This window comes from Psittacula echo (assembly GCF_963264785.1).
Source record: "Psittacula echo genome assembly, chromosome: 5".
Classification (NCBI taxonomy): domain Eukaryota; kingdom Metazoa; phylum Chordata; class Aves; order Psittaciformes; family Psittacidae; genus Psittacula; species Psittacula echo.
The window spans coordinates 11,393,058-11,411,351 of record NC_137739.1 but is presented as its reverse complement, the minus strand read 5'-3'; positions in this window follow the sequence as shown (position 1 = coordinate 11,411,351).

Sequence of the window (18,294 nt, the reverse complement as noted above, 5' to 3'; positions counted from 1 at the left end):
CCTATTTTTCTTACATTCATTTTGTACTAAGGTCATAGGGCCTAAAACTACATTAACAGTTTATCTTATGCAAGAATTCTCAGTATGTTCTCTAGCTGTACTCTACTTTTTCTTTCCTCTATGTATCATGCACCTCAGTAATTTTCCAGTGCTACTGTTACAAAGCCGTCAAACTTAACATTACTGAAAACTGATTGTAAAAGTTTATATATTCCATTTTGTAATTTTGTGCACCCCTTGTCTCAAATCCCCCCTTTTTCTGTCCTTTTGCAAATTCTTTTGCAACATTTTATATACTACCATTACTGTCTAAAGTCTTTTTGAAATACTTTCCCGTTTCTACTGGATGCTTGATTTCATTTCTCTTCCAATCTTCATAATTTATCATAGATTGTTTACAATACCAAAAGGAACATTGTATCATACCACAAGTAATCAATATTAAAACCATTAACATCAATATTCCTGCAACCAGTTGCCTCAATCACGAGAGATTAGGTAACCATGAAGTTAACTTTTTCCGTATTTCTTCAAAACCCCAGGAGGTATCATCCATGGCCATTTCATGAAATACTTTAGTTTGTTTCCAAATATCCTCCAGATCTGTTTCAATTCTGCCACTTTGATCTATATAGGAACAACAATGTTCATTGATTATGGAACAAACCCCTCCTTGTGAAGCCAGTAACATGCCCTAGAGCCATTCGGTTTTGTAATACCACTTTAGATAGGCTAGTTATCTCTTTTTGTTCCGCCTGGATTATATCAATGGTTTTACTTCTTATTTCCTCTATGGCTGCTGTGATATTTACAATTGCCTTCTCTAATTCACTTACTCACAAAGATAGAATTAGCCATCTCACAAAACTATGAAATGCGGTGTTCCACTCAGCAATAGGGTTAAACCCTTGCTTAATCCATTTAGCAAAACTTCTAACCCAGGTTCCAGAAGAATACATGTCAATAATGGTAAGATTGGGTATCACAGCACCTAAGGTGCATGCCCCCTTCCAATTGAGGGGTAGAGTCTTATAAGCATTTTCTCCACATAATCAATACCATACTTTCCCTTTAGGAACGGGCCACCACTGAACTATGATACCATCTATATTAATAGCATAATTATAATTTGAATAGTGATCTACACCTGTGGCATTTAAACAAGCATACATCAGGAACCAGAGTATGAGAGTAATACATATTTGTGCGCAGGTATAATATTTATTACCTGGATTAGGATTAACTATCCCAAATTTTAACCTTTCCCTTGGATGTAGATTGCTAGTGTTCACCCAAAAATTTGTCCATGAGATAGTATTAGGAACTGGAACTCCAATTAACGGAAGGTGCAGATTTCCTCCTGATTTAGGCAACTGTGCACATACAGTCACTATGATTAAAAATGTTAGTAACATTCTGCACTAATTTCAGGTATAAGTTTTGGTCCCAAGCTTGTATGCCAGTTATCATATAAGTCCAAATTATGACCGATGCAATTTCATACGTAAGGGTCCTGAAGGTTCCATCTGCCATGTCTTCTCTGGCTCGGGGGCTTTCTTTATTCTTGAATAATGTATCCAAGCAGCTTGTTCTTTTATCTTAGCTGCTGTAAAGGTGATCAATAATATCTGGTACGGTCTGCTCCACTTCTCCTGTAGAGGATCTCCCGAAAAATTCTTAACATAAACCCAGTCTCCAGATCTGACAGGGTGAGGCAGATAATCCAAATATATTGCTCTTGTCCCTAATGTTCTCTTATTTATTTCCGCTAATTGTTTTCCCAGATTGATCAGAAACTGTCGGAGATAGCCTTCCCTCACTTCCTGAAGACTTTCTCCTTTAAACTGGGACTGATATGGTCTTCCATATAAAATTTCAAGTGGGCTAACCCCTTCTTTCGACCAAGGTTTAGTTCAAATTCTTAATAGAGCCAGTGGTAAAGCTTGGTACCAATATAAATTCATTTCCTGACATATTTTACTAATCTGTTGTTTGATCAAATGGTTCACCTTTTCTACTTGCCCACTGGCCTGAGGCCTGTATAGAACATGTAGTTGCCAATCAATTTCTAATTTTTTGCTATTTTCTTGTAACAATTTTGCACTAAAATGCGAGGCCCGGTCAGAAGAAATTGCCTCTGGTACCCCAAAACGAGGTATTATCTCATTAAATAATGTTTTAATCACTTGTGTTGCATTATTTATCCTACAAGGGAATGCTTTTAGCCAGCCTGAAAAAGTGTCCGTTAACACCAACAAATATCGATAACCTCCTTTTCCCGGTAATTCAGAAAAATCTATTTGCCACTGCTGTCCCGGATAACTTCCTCTCCCAATTGTCCCAATTTGATTTCTATTTTCAGTTTTAGGATTATTCTTAAGACATAGCTGACACTGTTTTGTAACTAATTGAACTATAGTATATAGATTTGTTCCTACAATTTGTTTGTTTAAGTATTTATACAAAGAGTTACTACCCCAATGAGTTTTATTATGTTCCTCTTGAACTAACTTCCAGAGTTGGTTATAGGGGATTACAATTCGCCCATCAGGTATCTGAACCACACCCTCTTTGTTTTCCTGTCCTTTTAGATCTTCAATTAATTTTCTATCCTCTTTTGAATACCTAGGTTTAGAGTTCTCAATTGTTAGTTTGCCATCAGGGATTAAGGACATGATTTTAGATTGTTCAGCTGCTTGTTTGGCTTCAAAATCCGCCAAATTGTTTCCAATTTCCTGATCAGAGTCACCTTGCTGATGCCCTCTACAGTAGGGGGCAGTAGCTGAACAGCTTCCAGTAGCTGTAGAATTTCTGTAGCATGCTTAATCTTTTTCCTTGTGTGTTCAAAAGTCCTCGTTCTTTCCAGATAGCACCATGTGCGTGGACCACACCAAATGCATATTTAGAATCAGTCCAAATATTTATCCTGTTTTGTTTACCCAATTCCAGGGCTCTCGTTAATGCTATTATTTCTGCCTTCTGGGCAGAGGTGTTCACGGGTAAAGGTTTAGCTTCTACTGCCTGTGAAGTGGTGCTAACGGCATATCCTGCCTTTCTTTCACCATTTTTCATGAAGATACTACCATCAGTAAACCAAGAATCAGCATCTTCCAGAGGTTTTTCTTCCAAGTCTGGTCGGCTTGAATAGACAGTCTCTATGGTGGTCAAGCAGTCGTGTGTTAGTGGTTCTGTTGGTTGTTCCTGCAAAAAGGATGCTGGATTCACAACATTAGTGACCGCAATTTCTATATCATCGTGTTCCACAAGGGTGGCCTGGTATTTTAACAAACGTGGGCTCCTTTCTGCTCCAGAATCTGTATTCTGCTGATACAACATGGAACACTAGTACAGTAATCTTTTGTCCCAAGGTGAATTTGCGAGCCTCTTCAGTATTCGTGATAATCGCCGCCACAGCCCTTAGGCATTCGGGCCATCCTTTGCTCGCTTCATCCAGCTGTTTTGAAAAATACGCCACTGCCCTTCTGTAGGGTCCTAGTTTCTGAGCAAGGACCCCCAAAGCTATTCCTTGTTCTTCATAGGAATATAGCCCAAAGGGTTTGTTTATATCCGGAAGTCCCAGAGCTGCAGCTCTCATTAGCTCTGTTTTTAAATTTCTAAAAGCCACCTCTGCTGAATCAGTCCATTCTCAAGAGGGAGGGTTTCTCTTCAACAGTTCATATAGTGGTCTTACCAGAACACCATAATCATGGATCGAAAGTCTGCGACATACAGTCATTCCGAGGAACATCCAGAGCTCCTTGACAGTTGATGGTCGTGGAGTTTGGCAAATGGCTTCTTTTCTAGCAGCTCCATGTTCTCTCTGTCCTCCTGTTATTTCATATCCTAGGCAGGAAACTCAGGTTTGAATTAGTTGGGCCTTTTGTCTGGATACCTGATAACCAGTCAGTCCCAGGAAATTCAATAATGCCACCATCCACTGGACACATTCTTCCTTTGTTTCTGTGACAGTTAATAGGTCATCCACATATTGTAACAGAGTCCCTGTCTGAGTGGGTGGGTTCCGTGATTCTACTTCCAGTGCTGATATCCAAAAATCGTTGGACTGTTTTTAAACCCTTGAGGTAATACCATCCAAGTTAATTGAGTTTTCCTTCCCGTGTCAGGATTGTCCCATTCAAAGGCAAATAAATTCTGGCTTTCTTTGGCCAATGATAAGCAAAAGAGAGAGTCCTTTAAATACAAGATGGCAAACTATTTCTGATTATTATTCAATTTAGTCAATCAGGTATACAGATTAGTTACTAGTGGATGAATATCCTCTTCAATTTTGCTGATTACTCTAAGATCTTGAACCAATCTGCAACTTCTCCCATCATATTTCTTTACTGGCAAGATAGAAGTATTTATATTCCAATTCACATTCAATTAATAATCCATATTTTAAAATTTATCAATGATTTCTTTGATTCCCTTTGACCTTCTAATTTTAAGGGATATTGTTGTATTCTAATTGGGCAGGCCCCGCTCTTTTATTTCCACTTCAGATGGAACTTCAGATGCCCATATTCCCAGATATACCTGATTAAGGACTTATTCTATTTCAGGGAGGTCCTCCTGTTTGCTTTTCTGTTGAATTAAACTCAAAACTGTAATTAATTGATTGGTTTTAACTCTTAATTCCATTTTGCCTTCTTTAAATGTTGCTTCTCGCCCTAATAAAGATTTTGGAGAATTTGGCATGCATAAGAATTTATGCATTCCTATTTGTTTTCCCTTTTTGTACTCTAAAGGTTTCAGAAAGAATGCCCTTTTTTTTTTTTCCTTGGCAGCGAGTAGCGCCCACAACTGTAACAAATTCTTCTCCCTCTGGTTTAACACTGAATAAGTTGCTCCTGTATCCACTAAAATTCCACTTTATTTCCTCTAGTCCCTAGTTTTAATTTAACCAGTGGATCTGCTGGGGTAGATTCCCCAGGTCCCTGTCAGTCTAGTTCCAATTCAGTCACCGGGGCCACCCCATGGCACTTCCCCCCGGGCAGCCTCACTTCCAATGTTCAAACTCCCTATAGCACACACACCGACCCAGTCCCACAGGAGGAGAACCCACTCCCCCACCTCTGCCTGACATTCCTCCTCCACCAGTTTCAAAGCAACCATGGTAACCATGGCTATAGCACGATTCAGCTTTTTCTTTTCTACCTGTTCCCGACTCTTATGTGCCCTCCATGCTTCCTCCTTCACTTCTGTCCACATTTATCCAACAACCCCTCAGTCCCATCTGTCAACATGTCTGTTCCCACTTGTCTGCCTGCCCCAGCACCTGTGCTCAAACACAGGAGCTGCTCGAGCTCCCCTCCTTTCCCCCTTGGTTTTCCCTCTTTTTTTCTCTCACAGTTGCTCACCCTGCTCTGCAGGGGCTCCAGATGCCTGCCTCTGCAACAGCACTTCTGCTTTAACCCTTTCTTAACTCTGAATGTGAATCTGCTGCTTGTTGCCAGTGACAGCAACCTCTTCCTCCTTATCAATATCAGATAGGACAGATGCAGAGGGTGCTTCCCTCAGAGGTACCTGTGATACAGAATTTTCCAACCTATCTTCCTGATTGCTCTGTTTTTTTTCCTAACTTTAAACATCATTCCCCCAATATCACAGGCTGGACAACATCTCTCCACCTTAGCTTTCTGGTTTTCCCTGTCCTTTTCTAAAGCCAAAATTAAGGGATCTGATGGAGCTATATTAATTTCTTATTCCACCTGTCACACCAGGTGATTTCTTAAAGTGAAAACCATATCTGCATACATTACTTCATCTCATTTTCCTTGCCTCCTCAAAACATTAATTGCAACAATGTATTATAGTTCAGAATTCCATTTTTAGGCAATTTTTCCTGATCTTCCAAAGTATACAAAGGCCACCATTGGTTATTTTAATATTTTTATATTTAATATTTTATATTTATATTTATATTTAATATTTTTATATTCAATATTTTACCAATGTTTTCTTGTTTACTGAGCCCCCAGGAGTCCCTCCCAGTTCTTTCCAATGTGCCCAAATGCACCCTAAAGGACTCTTTTTCAAGATCTCTCCACTCTGCTGATTTCCCATTATCAGTCTCACATTCACACACACACAGGATCCCACAGACACACTCCACACATTTACAACCCTTGAGACAGAGACTAAAATTCAATCAAACAACAATTAATAACACACTTATAACATCCTGTCACCAATACCAAAGTCACAAGACCAAAATCATTACTGTAACAAGCCACAAAATAAGTCGAAAACCAGTAAGACCCAAAACCATTTCCACAAGACACCCTCTGTGTGTTGTAGGACCCAAACCACAAGATGCTCCCTGCTTCTTGCGGGTGTACACCAGCAGCCAGGTATATGCCTTTAGCTACCACCTGCATATCGATACACCAAACCCTTGGGGCTAGCACCCGCGCTCTTTACTTCACGTAGGACGTCTCCTTACGACTTATAGGTATCCCCTTTACCTGGTGCAGACATACCTGATGATTCACTGGTGATGGTCCTTGTCTGCCCCTGCGGTGATCTGAGTGAGTGGGGGAGTCCTCCCAAGAAATCTCAGGGGTGCCCAGAGGAGTCCCGTCCTCAGTAGGTCTCGCAGCCGGGCAGAGATTGTCCCATCTGGGGTGCCAAATAGAAGCACAGAATCAGACTCTACAACTCAAAGAGAGTTATAAAGCAGGTATGTTTATTAGGGCACCGGGTGAAAGGGGGACCGCTCCTCCTAACTTGCACACCGAGGGGTTAAGCAAGCAGATATTTATTACACACAAACATGCATATTCATTAGGTTCCCCAGAGAGAGCAGGCGGTGATATTACAATTACTTTAGGTACTCATTATCATAAGTCTCCTCCCTTTTGGCGCTTGCACACTGCCCTCCGATGGTTGTGGGCAGGGCTCTTCAAGATGAAGTAAGCAGGCTTCCTCACTTTTCACCTTTGGCACAGTGGGATGCCCCAGTAATCACAAAACCAGCTGAAACCAGCCCTGTCTGTAAGTTTCTGATTGTTGGCAAAGATTTAGACCAATGTGACCTTTGTACAAAATTCATTGCAAGCAGAACAGTGTCCTGGGTTCAGCAGTAGCAGTCATTTTTTTCTCCTTCTTGGTAGCTGGTGCAGTGCTGTGGTTTTGACTTTCGGCCTGGGAACAGCGCTGATAACACCGATGTTTTTAGTTACCGCTCAAATGTTTAGCCTGACCAAGGACTTTCTGAGTCTCATGCTCTGCCAGGGAGGAGGGGAAGCCGGGAGGAAGCAGGGACAGGACACCTGACCCAAACTAACCAAAGGGGTATTCCATACCACAGCACGTCATGCCTGGGATGTAACTGGGAGTTATCCGGAAGGGCACTCTCTGCTCAGTCAGGCTCGTTTTTTTCAGGTGGTATCATATACTCTTCCCTTGTTATTTCTCTGTCATTATTATTATTGGTGGTAGCAGTAGTGATTTGTGTTGTATCTTAGTTACTGGACTGTTCTTATCTCAACCCATGGGAGTTACATTCTTTCGATTCTCCTCCCCATCCCTTCGGGAGGGGGGGCGGATAGAAACTGCGTGGCTGACTTGCCGACTGGCTTAAACCACGACAAACAGGATGGGCAGACAAGGAGTATTCTAAGCTAGCAGATGTTCGGGAGTCACTGTCGCCAACCTAACTAATAATTAGAAGGATGGTAAGAAATAATTCACGACCCAAAGTTGTAAATGTAACCACAAGGCAGACATAGATGTGCTTGGTTAATTGCTTGGAAGCATATAAATATCGTGTAATCCTTGTAGTAAATGATCCAGCTTGTACTGTACCACAGGGTCCGTGCCTTCCATCCTCACATTTTTTCGTAACATACTAAACAGTATTTATGACACAGTGTTATTTGAATGACTGTAATTTACATGCACTGAACTGTGACGCCGCATTAACTGAAGACGTAATAATTGAGTACAAATGCTTTGATTGTAACTGCAAGTCATACCTAAAAGAGAATAAAAAAGCAGGGAAGGGATCTTACTTATTTTCCTATATTAAAAGTGGTGAGTAGTGTAGGGATTGGTGCACGGACGGGAGGTTGCCAGGAGGGACAGGAACCAGCTGACCCTGGGGAGGTGCTTAGGCGGCAAATATAAGGAATTCTAACTGCGCAATAAATCGTTGGTGACCCGCATTCCGTGAATGCTCTATGTCTCAGCCCTAGTTCGGAGGGAACTAGTGGTTCCGTCCCTCACCACACGAGTAGCGAGAAACTACAAGTGGTGACCCCGATGTGATAGTGATGGATGTGAGCCACGTGGTACAGGTACTGGAGGCCCTCGCGCAGCAAGCTGGGTTGCCGATGGCGATAAACTCGGGGCCAGCGGGCCGCTGCATCCAATGGATGCGGGGCCGGGGGGCAGTGGAGGCCCCCGTGGACGTATTAGATACCTCCTGATGAGGACGGATCCGCCAAGAGATTTGGAAGTGGTCTTGGCTGGGGAAAAGAAAGCAGGAGATCTAGGGGAGACGTGGGGTGCCATCGAGAAAAGTTGTCTCCAGGACAGGAGCTGCTGGAGCGGCCGCGGGACACGGAGGCGCTGCGAGTGGAGGAGCCGCGGGTGCAGACCTTTGTGCGGGAGCTGTGGAGGAAGGTGCCCCGGGAGGCGCGGCCGGAGCCCCCGGGCCGCGCGGCCGAGCGGGCAGCGCCGGAGCTGCAGCGCGACTGCCAGAAACCGCGGCCGCGGCAACAGCAACAACGGCAGCAGCAGGAAAACGGGAAGTGGAGCGTTGTGAGCACTGGTAACACTCCCCTTTGTGCGACAGGGCAGGGGACAGGGGGGTTCCCCACAACGAGCAACAACCCTCAAAGCCTACCCTGGGGGAATCCTCCCTACTAACGACATTGTCTTTATCCTTGGCTACCAGGCTGGAGTGTTCAGTTTGGTTTTGATTTTCTAGGGAAACAAAAAAAAAAAAAAAAAAAGGAAAAAAAAACACCACAGCAATTTAATGTACCCTTATAGCCTTTTGAACACGTTATATGAGTACTGTGGCAGGCTGTGGACTTGAAACCCCATATACAACTCATTTGATAGTCACTCTGTGATCCACATGTACTAGAAGTTGGCAAATATATATCCATGTATATCCATGTTTCTATTAGCCCTTGGAGACTTTTTATGGATATTGCTGACCAATTCTTCCCATGTAGGCTGGCCACCTGCATCGGAATGAGTGTGCATTTTGGTCAGTGTAAAAGCCCAAGACTCATGCGATGTGGGGGAGGCAGAGCCTCTGCAGGGACGCCCGCTAAACTTGAGCCTGCAGCCTCACACTGCGACGATGCTGCTTGGAGCTGATTTTTGATTGTCTTCACAGGGTCCTTATGCCACGTTCCATATGAGAGACTGTGTAGTGGGAGTAATGATTGTTTGGGGTTTGTGTTTCAAATATTGTAATTGTATGGAATTTGCTTGGGGGATCCTGTGTGTGTGTGTGTGTGTGTGTGTGTGTGTGTAGGGCAGACAGTGTTCTGTATATTTCTTGTTGTTGGGTTTGTGTAAAAGTTTTAATGGGTAGCAGATTAACATTTTGGACAAGAAAGGGTTAATGCAAAGTGCTGTTGCTGGCAGGTATTTATGGCTGCTGATAAGCAGGCAGGCAGCTGTAGCTTCACATTTCTTTCCCATCAGAATGCCTTTGAATCACTTTAACCTGCCTCCTTCTCAAGAGCTGATAACGTGGGAGAGGGGGTATGTTTGTGTCCTCCTAGCTACAGGTCCATGGCAGCTGCCTGCAAAGTTTGCAAAGCCTTGCCATGAGCTGGACAGACAAGTGGAGGAGCCCGATGCCTCAGCTACAGGAGCTGACAGTGAATGCCCTGAGCAGAATGAGATAGAGGAAGAGAAAAATGAATGATTACAGGACATCACTTGGGGGCAGCTGAAAAGTAACAACTTGAATATGTGTGCTTGTAACGTAGCTATTATTAGAGGCTGTGATTTTGTGTATAAAACCACCTGTATGTACTAGCCAGTTGCTAATGAGAAACTATACCTTGTATTGTGTGGACTTGTTACTTGTAAAAGATGTTAGAGCATGCAAATTTGCAGCAGCTGCTAGAAAATGCTAAGGCAAAAGCTAGAAAGATTCTAATATGATGGTAGTGTTATAAAGCAGGTAATGGAACAAATTAAGAGGGTGGGAGAACTCCACTGGTAAGAAAGTTCTTTGGCTGGTTTCTTGCTGCCATCAGCATCTTCAACATGCTGCTGTAACCTGTAATAGTTACTCTGGTAATGTAAATCTGTATGTGCTTTGCCACAGTAGCAACTTGTTACTGGATGAAGCAGGTGAAACTCTGCATTGACAACGAGGTACAAGAACTGAGGTTGACCAAATGCCTGCTGCCACAGTCAAGGGCAAGACTGGGTTGGCCTCTGTGTTTGCCACCAAGAAGAACCTTTAGCTCCGCTGTTGGCTGCAACCCAGCAGGTGTGGAGCGGTGGGGACACATGCCATGCCAGACCTTGATGGGAGGGGATGGCTTCCCCTGTTATCAGAGAGCCATCCAGGAGAAAAGGGCAGACCCAGCAGCCTGTGATTGGCATATGTTGAACTAATATGGAAACATGCTAAGATCTTATACATGGTGTATGAGGATGGGCAAGCCTTTTGGCTGGACAATTTGTTAGGTGAATGGGGACTGACAGGTTGGCTGGTTGCTCTAGTGGAAGGTGGACTAATGGTGTTTATTGTCATTTTAATGATTTTGATTTTGTTGCTGTGTATTTTTAATGTATCCAACGAATGATTATGAGTGCTACAAAGCGTGTTTGGCTTGTATAAAAAGAAAAAGGTGGAGATGTGGATGACTTTCTGGCAAAGAACAGCCATGTACCCAGATCAGCAAGTGCCTACGTGGAGTCGGACATGAACCAAGGGACAACAAAAGCTGAAGGAATCCCAGCAAGATAAGAAGGAACTGACAAATGCTACTATGCTTGCACTAAGTGGGCTCTTGACTGATGTTGATAGTGTTCGTCATGCCACCTTACAAATAGGGCAGCAATCGACTTTTTATTGTTGGCACAGGGGCATGGTTGTGCTGAATTTAAGGGGATGTGCTGCATGAATTTGTCAGATCATTTGGAATCAATTTATAAGAGTATGCAACAATTGAAAGAGGAGGTTAAATGGCTAACAAAAGATGATGGATGGAGTAACTATATTATGTGTATCAGTTTTATTTGTATTAGTAGGAAGTTATATGTTGCGGTGTGTGATATCTATGGTTAAGAAAAATGTAACATCCATCTGGTTTGCTCAAAAACAAAAAGAGGGAATTGTGGAGTGGCTGAGGGACGGTGGACATTTCGTGACTGTCGTGGTTTAAGCCCAAGCTGTAAATCAGAATCACGCAGTCTACTGCCCCCCCCCCCCCAACCACCTTTCTTCCCTCCGCTTCTGGAGGGACGGGGAGGAGAATCAAAAGAATGCAGCTCCCACGGGTTGAGATAAGAACAGTTTAATAACTAAGGTATAACACAAATCACCACTGCCGCCACCAACAATAACAACAACAAGAGAAATAACAAGGGAAGAGAACACGATACCGCTCGCCGGAAAAGACAGCCCGGCCGAAAAAGCGACGTGCCCTTCCGGGTAGCTCCCAGTTACATCCCCTGGCATGACGTGCTGTGGTATGGAACACCTCCTTGGCCAGTCTGGGTCAGGTGTCCTGTCCCCGCTTCCTCCCGGCCCCTCCTCCTCCCTGGCAGAGCATGAGACTCACAAAGTCCTTGGTCAGTCTAAACATCGGTGTTATCAGTTTTTTTTGTTCCCAAGCCAAAAGTCAAAAACACAGTGCTGCAACAGCTACTAAGAAGGAGAAAACCTGACTGCCACTGCTGAACCCAGGACAGTATCCACCCCTTGTTCCATACCATTCACGTCATGCTCAGATCCCACATTTTCCATATACCCTCACTCTCATCTCGGTGCACTGTTAGCTTAGTGCACGGACCAATTCCTATAAAGCTACTGAGTCCATTCGGTTCATGATGTTGGGCTCCATCTCTTGAAACAGTCTTTCAGGGCAGAAGAAGCTGTGTGCAGTGTTGGATCGTTGCCTGCTGATGCTGATCATTCCTTTACTGTAAAACTCGTCCGTTTCTATCAAAATTCATTCTCTGTTGGGATGATGGTCGGAGGGAAGTCAGAGCCAGTCGCTGGTGCCCTGCAGACTTCTAGTTGATGGGCTATAGCAGGCAACAGCGTACAATTGAGTTCATTGTCTGTTTTCCCCTAAAATCAAATCCCCTTGAGGTACGCATCGGACTTCCCCATCTTCCCGCATTACCCACCAAGTATATCCAGGTCCCTGAGCAAAAGCAATCCCACGAGTGGGTTTGCCTTTACCTGAAGCAGGAATAACCCAAACTGTCTTCCCCAGCAAATTCTTCATGTGCACCACAGGAACTTTGTCCCCCTCTACAATATGTAAAAGTTCTGACTGTGCTGGGCCAGCCCTGTTGGCAGATCCTCTGGTGTTGACCAACCAGGTGGCCTTTGGTAAGTGTGTATCCCAATGCTTGAAAGTTCCCCCACCCATTGGTCTCAGTGTAGTTTTTAACAGCCCATTATACCATTCGATTTTCCCAGAGGCTGGTGCATGGTAGGGGATGTGATATACCTACTCAATGCCATGCTCTTTGGCCCAGGTGTCTATAAGGTTATTCCGGAAATGAGTCCCATTGTCTGATTCAATTCTCTCTGGGTTGCCGTGTCGCCACAAAATCTGGTTCTCAAGGCCTAGGATAGTGTTCCTGGCAGTGGCGTGGGGCACAGCGTATGTTTCCAGCCATCCGGTGGTTGCTTCCACCATGGTAAGCACATGGCACTTGCCTTGGCGGGTTGGTGGGAGTGTGATATAATCAATCTGCCAGGCCTCCCCATATTTATACTTCAGCCATCGTCCTCCATACCAAAGAGGCTTTAACCGTTTGGCTTGTTTAATTGCAGCACATGTTTCACACTCATGAATAACCCGCGCAATAGTGTCCATTGTTAAGTCCACCCCTCGATCACGGGCCCATCTGTATGTTGCATCTCTGCCCTGATGACCTGAAGTGTCATGGGCCCACCGGGCCAAAAATAATTCACCTTTATATTGCCAATCTAAGTCCATCTGAGCCACTTCAATCTTAGCAGCTTTGTCCACTTGTTGGTTGTTCTGGTGTTCCTCAGTGGCCCGACTCTTAGGTACATGGGCGTCTACATGGCGTACCTTCACCACCAGGTTCTGCACCCGGGCAGCGATATCTTGCCACAGTGCAGCAGCCCAGATGGGTTTACCTCTGCGCTGCCAGTTGCTCTGCTTCCATTGCTGCAACCACCCCCACAGGGCATTTGCCACCATCCATGAGTCAGTACAGAGATAAAGTACTGGCCACTTTTCTCGTTCAGCAATGTCCAGGGCCAGCTGGATGGCTTTCACCTCGGCAAACTGACTCGATTCACCCTCTCCTTCAGCAGTTTCTGCAACTTGTCGTTGAGGACTCCATACGGCTGCCTTCCATCTCCGATGTTTTCCCACAATACGGCAGGACCCATCAGTAAACAAGGCATGCTGCTTTTCACTTTCTGATAGTTTATTATATGGTGGGGCCTCTTCAGCACGCATCACCTCCTCCTCTGGTGACATTCCAAAATCTTTGCCCTCTGGCCAGTCCATGATGACTTCTAGAATACCTGGACGACTGGGATTTCCTATTCGAGCTCGTTGTGTAATTAGTGCAGTCCATTTACTCCATGTCGCATCGGTTGCATGATGTGTAGAGGAGACCCTGCCTTTGAACATCCAGCCCAGAACGGGCAACCTGGGTGCCAGGAGGAGCTGTGCTTCAGTGCCAATCACCTCCGAAGCAGCTCGAACCCCTTCATAGGCTGCCAGCATCTCTTTCTCAGTTGGGGTATAGCTGGCCTCAGATCCTTTGTATCCCCGACTCCAAAAGCCGAGGGGTCAACCCCGAGTCTCCCCTGGAGCTTTCTGCCAGAGGCTCCAGGTAGGACCATTCTCCCCAGCTGCGGTGTACAGTACATTTTTTACATCTGGCCCAGTCCAGACTGGTCCAAGGGCTACTGCATGAACTATCTCACGTTTAATTTGCTCAAAGGCTTGTTGTTGCTCAGGGCCCCATTTAAAATCATTCTTCTTCCGGGTTACATAATAGAGAGGGCTTACAATCGAACTGTAATTTGGGATGTGCATTCTCCAGAACCCCACAGCACCCAAGAAAGCTTGTGTTTCTTTCTTATTAGTTGGTGGAGACATTGCTATTATTTTGTTGATCACATCTGTAGGGATCTGGCGACGTCCATCTTGCCATTTTATTCCCAAAAATTGAATCTCCTGTGCAGGTCCCTTGACCTTACTCCGTTTTATGGCAAAACCAGCTTTCAGCAGGATTTGGATTATTTTCCTCCCTTTCTCAAAGACTTCTTCCTCTGTATCACCCCACACAATAATGTCATCAATGTACTGCAGGTGTTCTGGAGCTTGCCCCTGTTCCAGTGCATTCTGGATCAGTCCATGGCAGATGGTAGGGCTGTGTTTCCACCCCTGGGGCAGTCGGTTCCAAGTGTACTGGACGCCCCTCCAAGTAAAAGCAAACTGTGGCCTGCACTCTGCTGCCAAAGGAATTGAGAAGAATGCATTGGCAATATCAATCGTGGCATACCACTTGGCTGCCTTTGACTCCAGTTCATACTGAAGTTCTAGCATGTCCGGTACGGCAGCACTCAATGGTGGTGTGACTTCATTCAGGCCACGATAGTCTACTGTTAGTCTCCACTCTCCATTAGACTTTCGCACTGGCCATATGGGGCTATTAAAGGGTGAGCGGGTCCTGCTGATCACTCCCTGACTCTCCAGACTACGGATCAGTTTATGGATGGGAATCAGGGAGTCTCGGTTGGTGCGATACTGCCGCCGGTGCACTGTTGTGGTTGCGATTGGCACTTGTTGTTCTTCGACCTTCAGCAACCCCACAACAGAGGGATCCTCTGAGAGACCAGGCAAGGTGGACAGCTGTTCATTTTCCTCAGTCTCCAAAGCAGCAATACCAAAAGCCCATCGGTACCCTTTTGGGTCTTTGAAGTACCCTCTCCTGAGGTAATCTATGCCGAGGATGCATGGAGCCTCTGGACCAGTCACAATGGGGTGCTTTTGCCATTTCCTTCCAGTCAGGCTGATCTCAGCCTCCAGTACAGTCAACTCTTGGGAACCTCCTGTCACTCCAGAGATATAGATGGGTTCCACCCCTTGACAGCTTGACGGCATCAGGGTACACTGTGCACTGGTATCTACGAGAGCTTTATACTTCTGTGGGACTGATGTGCCAGGCATCTGACCCACACAGTCCAGTAAATCCGATTGTCCCCTACCTCCACCTGGCTGGAGGCAGGGTCCCTCTAACAGTCATCACAACGTTGGACACCTAAGTCGTGTTGAAAGGGATTATTCTTCGTTATCACAGGAGCTGGAGTAAAATCAGCTCTTCCGCTCCATCTGGGAACCTGCTCACCAGAGACTGAAGCCGCAGCTCTCATGGGATGATTAGTCTTGACCCTTGTTCCTATTTTCAATTCATGCACCCGTTCCTCCAAAGCTGAAGTAGGTTTTCCATCCCACTTCGTCATGTCTTCTCCATGATCCCGCAGGTAAAACCATAGGGTGGCCCGTGGTGTTTGCCTTCTATATCTTCTGTCTTGAACAATAGGACGTCTTTTGTTAACAGCTGAGACGTATGTTGGTACACGTGAGGAGCTGGATAAATCAGATAGATCGTCCCTCAATTGTTTGACATCCTGGGACAGTTTTTCCACAGCTGAGATGATGGAAGGGGTGAGATTGTCTTCGAACTCTCGGAGTTTATGAATCATTTCATCCACTGTTGGTGTTACTATGTCACCCCAGGTTACTGTTGCCAGTGAATGGGCATATGATGACGGTGCATTCCGTGTAAGTTTTCGCCACATGGGTCGTGTACATTCGACTTCATCTGGGTCTATGGGTATATCTCCGTTATTCGGTTTGGTGTGATAGATCATCTCTACGATGGCTGATTCCCTCAGAGACTGGATGCCTTTGTCTAAAGTAGTCCACTTGGCCGAACGACTAGTAACATCATCCTTGTATGGAAACCTTTCTTTCACAGCTGCCAAGAGCCGCCTCCAAAGGCTGAGGGACTTTTTCTCTCTTGCAATTGCTTTGTCAATTCCCCCTTCTCTAGCAAGTGATCCCAGCTGCTTGGCTTCCATACCTCCTAGTTCGTGACCATCGGCCCCATTGTCCCAGCATCGTAGCAACCAGGTGATGATGTGCTCCCCTGGTTGACGGGTAAAATCTTTTCACATATTCCGTAGCTCGGTTGAGGTCCGAGGTCGAGAAGTCACCTCTTCTTCTTCTTCTTCGTCATGTGATGATGACTCCTGACCAGATGCTGTCCTGAGTGGTGAATACATTGTTTCTTCATCTTGCTTCACCCTTCTTGCCTCTTTTTTGCTTTTTCTCTTGCGTATGGGGGCAATCGATATTGGTACGAATTGGTCCTCTGGTTTAGCTGCAGTCATTATCACTGTGCTTTGAGTAGCAACAGTACTTGTCGCGGGGGGTGGTGTAGCTGCTGTGGTTGGAGCTGGGGTAGCTTCGCTGTCTGTTGCAGTTGAAGTTTGAGTAGTGGCTGTACTTGTCGCTGGGGTAGCTGCACTGTCTGTTGCAGTTGAAGTTTGAGTAGTGGCTGTACTTGTCGCTAGGGGTGGTGTAGCTGCTGTGCTCGGAGCTGGAGTAGCTGCGCTGTCTGTTGCTTCGCCCTCAGATCCAGGGACATTTCTTTCCTTTTGAAGGTGCTGGATAGCGTTGAACAAGGCCCTGTAAGCATAGGCCAAGCCCCAGCACGTTGACATGATTTGTCCCTCTCTGGTATGACCAGGATGACAGCACACCTCATTTAAGTGTTTTACTAATTCTTCTGGATTTTGCACTTGTTCGGTGGTGAAGTTCCAAAACACTGGAGGGGCCCACTGACCTAGATACTTGCCCATACTATCCCACACACCCTGCCACTCATGGCTGTCCAGCCTCGGGGAAAATCTCTCGGTCCCCCTATTTTGTCGTCTAACCCCAGACAAGGCCCAAACCCGACTCTGCTTAACTCTTGAGATCAGACGTAATGGTTGTGGACAAAACACACTCTGTATGCGTGCCAACATGGTGACCCCCATCACAATCAGCAAACAGGTCTCAACAATATTAAAAGGCCACTCAAAAACTTCAAAACTCTCAAACGATGCTGTAAACGGTCTGGAAGGGGCACTGGGAGGGTAAAAGAATGTCTCCTTCATAGGTTGACCACGCAGGAAGGAGAAAAAAGATGTATAGTTGCTAAGCATTTGTATTATATACCTCCCAAAGTATAAAGGTGGTGACCACACTGGGAACATAAGCCAGACCAGTTTCATGATCAATTTTTCTATTGTATTACAAGTCATTACCATAAAATACAATGAGACAATAACCTTAGCCCAAGCCCCACACTTGAAAAACACTAACACAGCAAATACTGGCTCTAAGTAACCTACGGCATATTGAGACTGTGAGATCAAAAACAACAACTTTGAGAGCCAATAAATCAGCATTGTGACAAGTAACTATCAATCCAAAACACTGAATGCTTATCACAAATACGATTAGACACACTCCGGTCAGATCTGTCGTTATCTCAACCCTTCGAGCCCCACGTTGGGCGCCAAAATAGAACTGTTGTGGTTTAAGCCCAAGCTGTAAATCAGAATCACGCAGTCTACTGCCCCCCCCCCCCAACCACCTTTCTTCCCTCCGCTTCTGGAGGGACGGGGAGGAGAATCAAAAGAATGCAGCTCCCACGGGTTGAGATAAGAACAGTTTAATAACTAAGGTATAACACAAATCACCACTGCCGCCACCAACAATAACAACGACAAGAGAAATAACAAGGGAAGAGAACACGATACCGCTCGCCGGAAAAGACAGCCCGGCCGAAAAAGCGACGTGCCCTTCCGGGTAGCTCCCAGTTACATCCCCTGGCATGACGTGCTGTGGTATGGAACACCTCCTTGGCCAGTCTGGGTCAGGTGTCCTGTCCCCGCTTCCTCCCGGCCCCTCCTCCTCCCTGGCAGAGCATGAGACTCACAAAGTCCTTGGTCAGTCTAAACATCGGTGTTATCAGTTTTTTTTTTGTTCCCAAGCCAAAAGTCAAAAACACAGTGCTGCA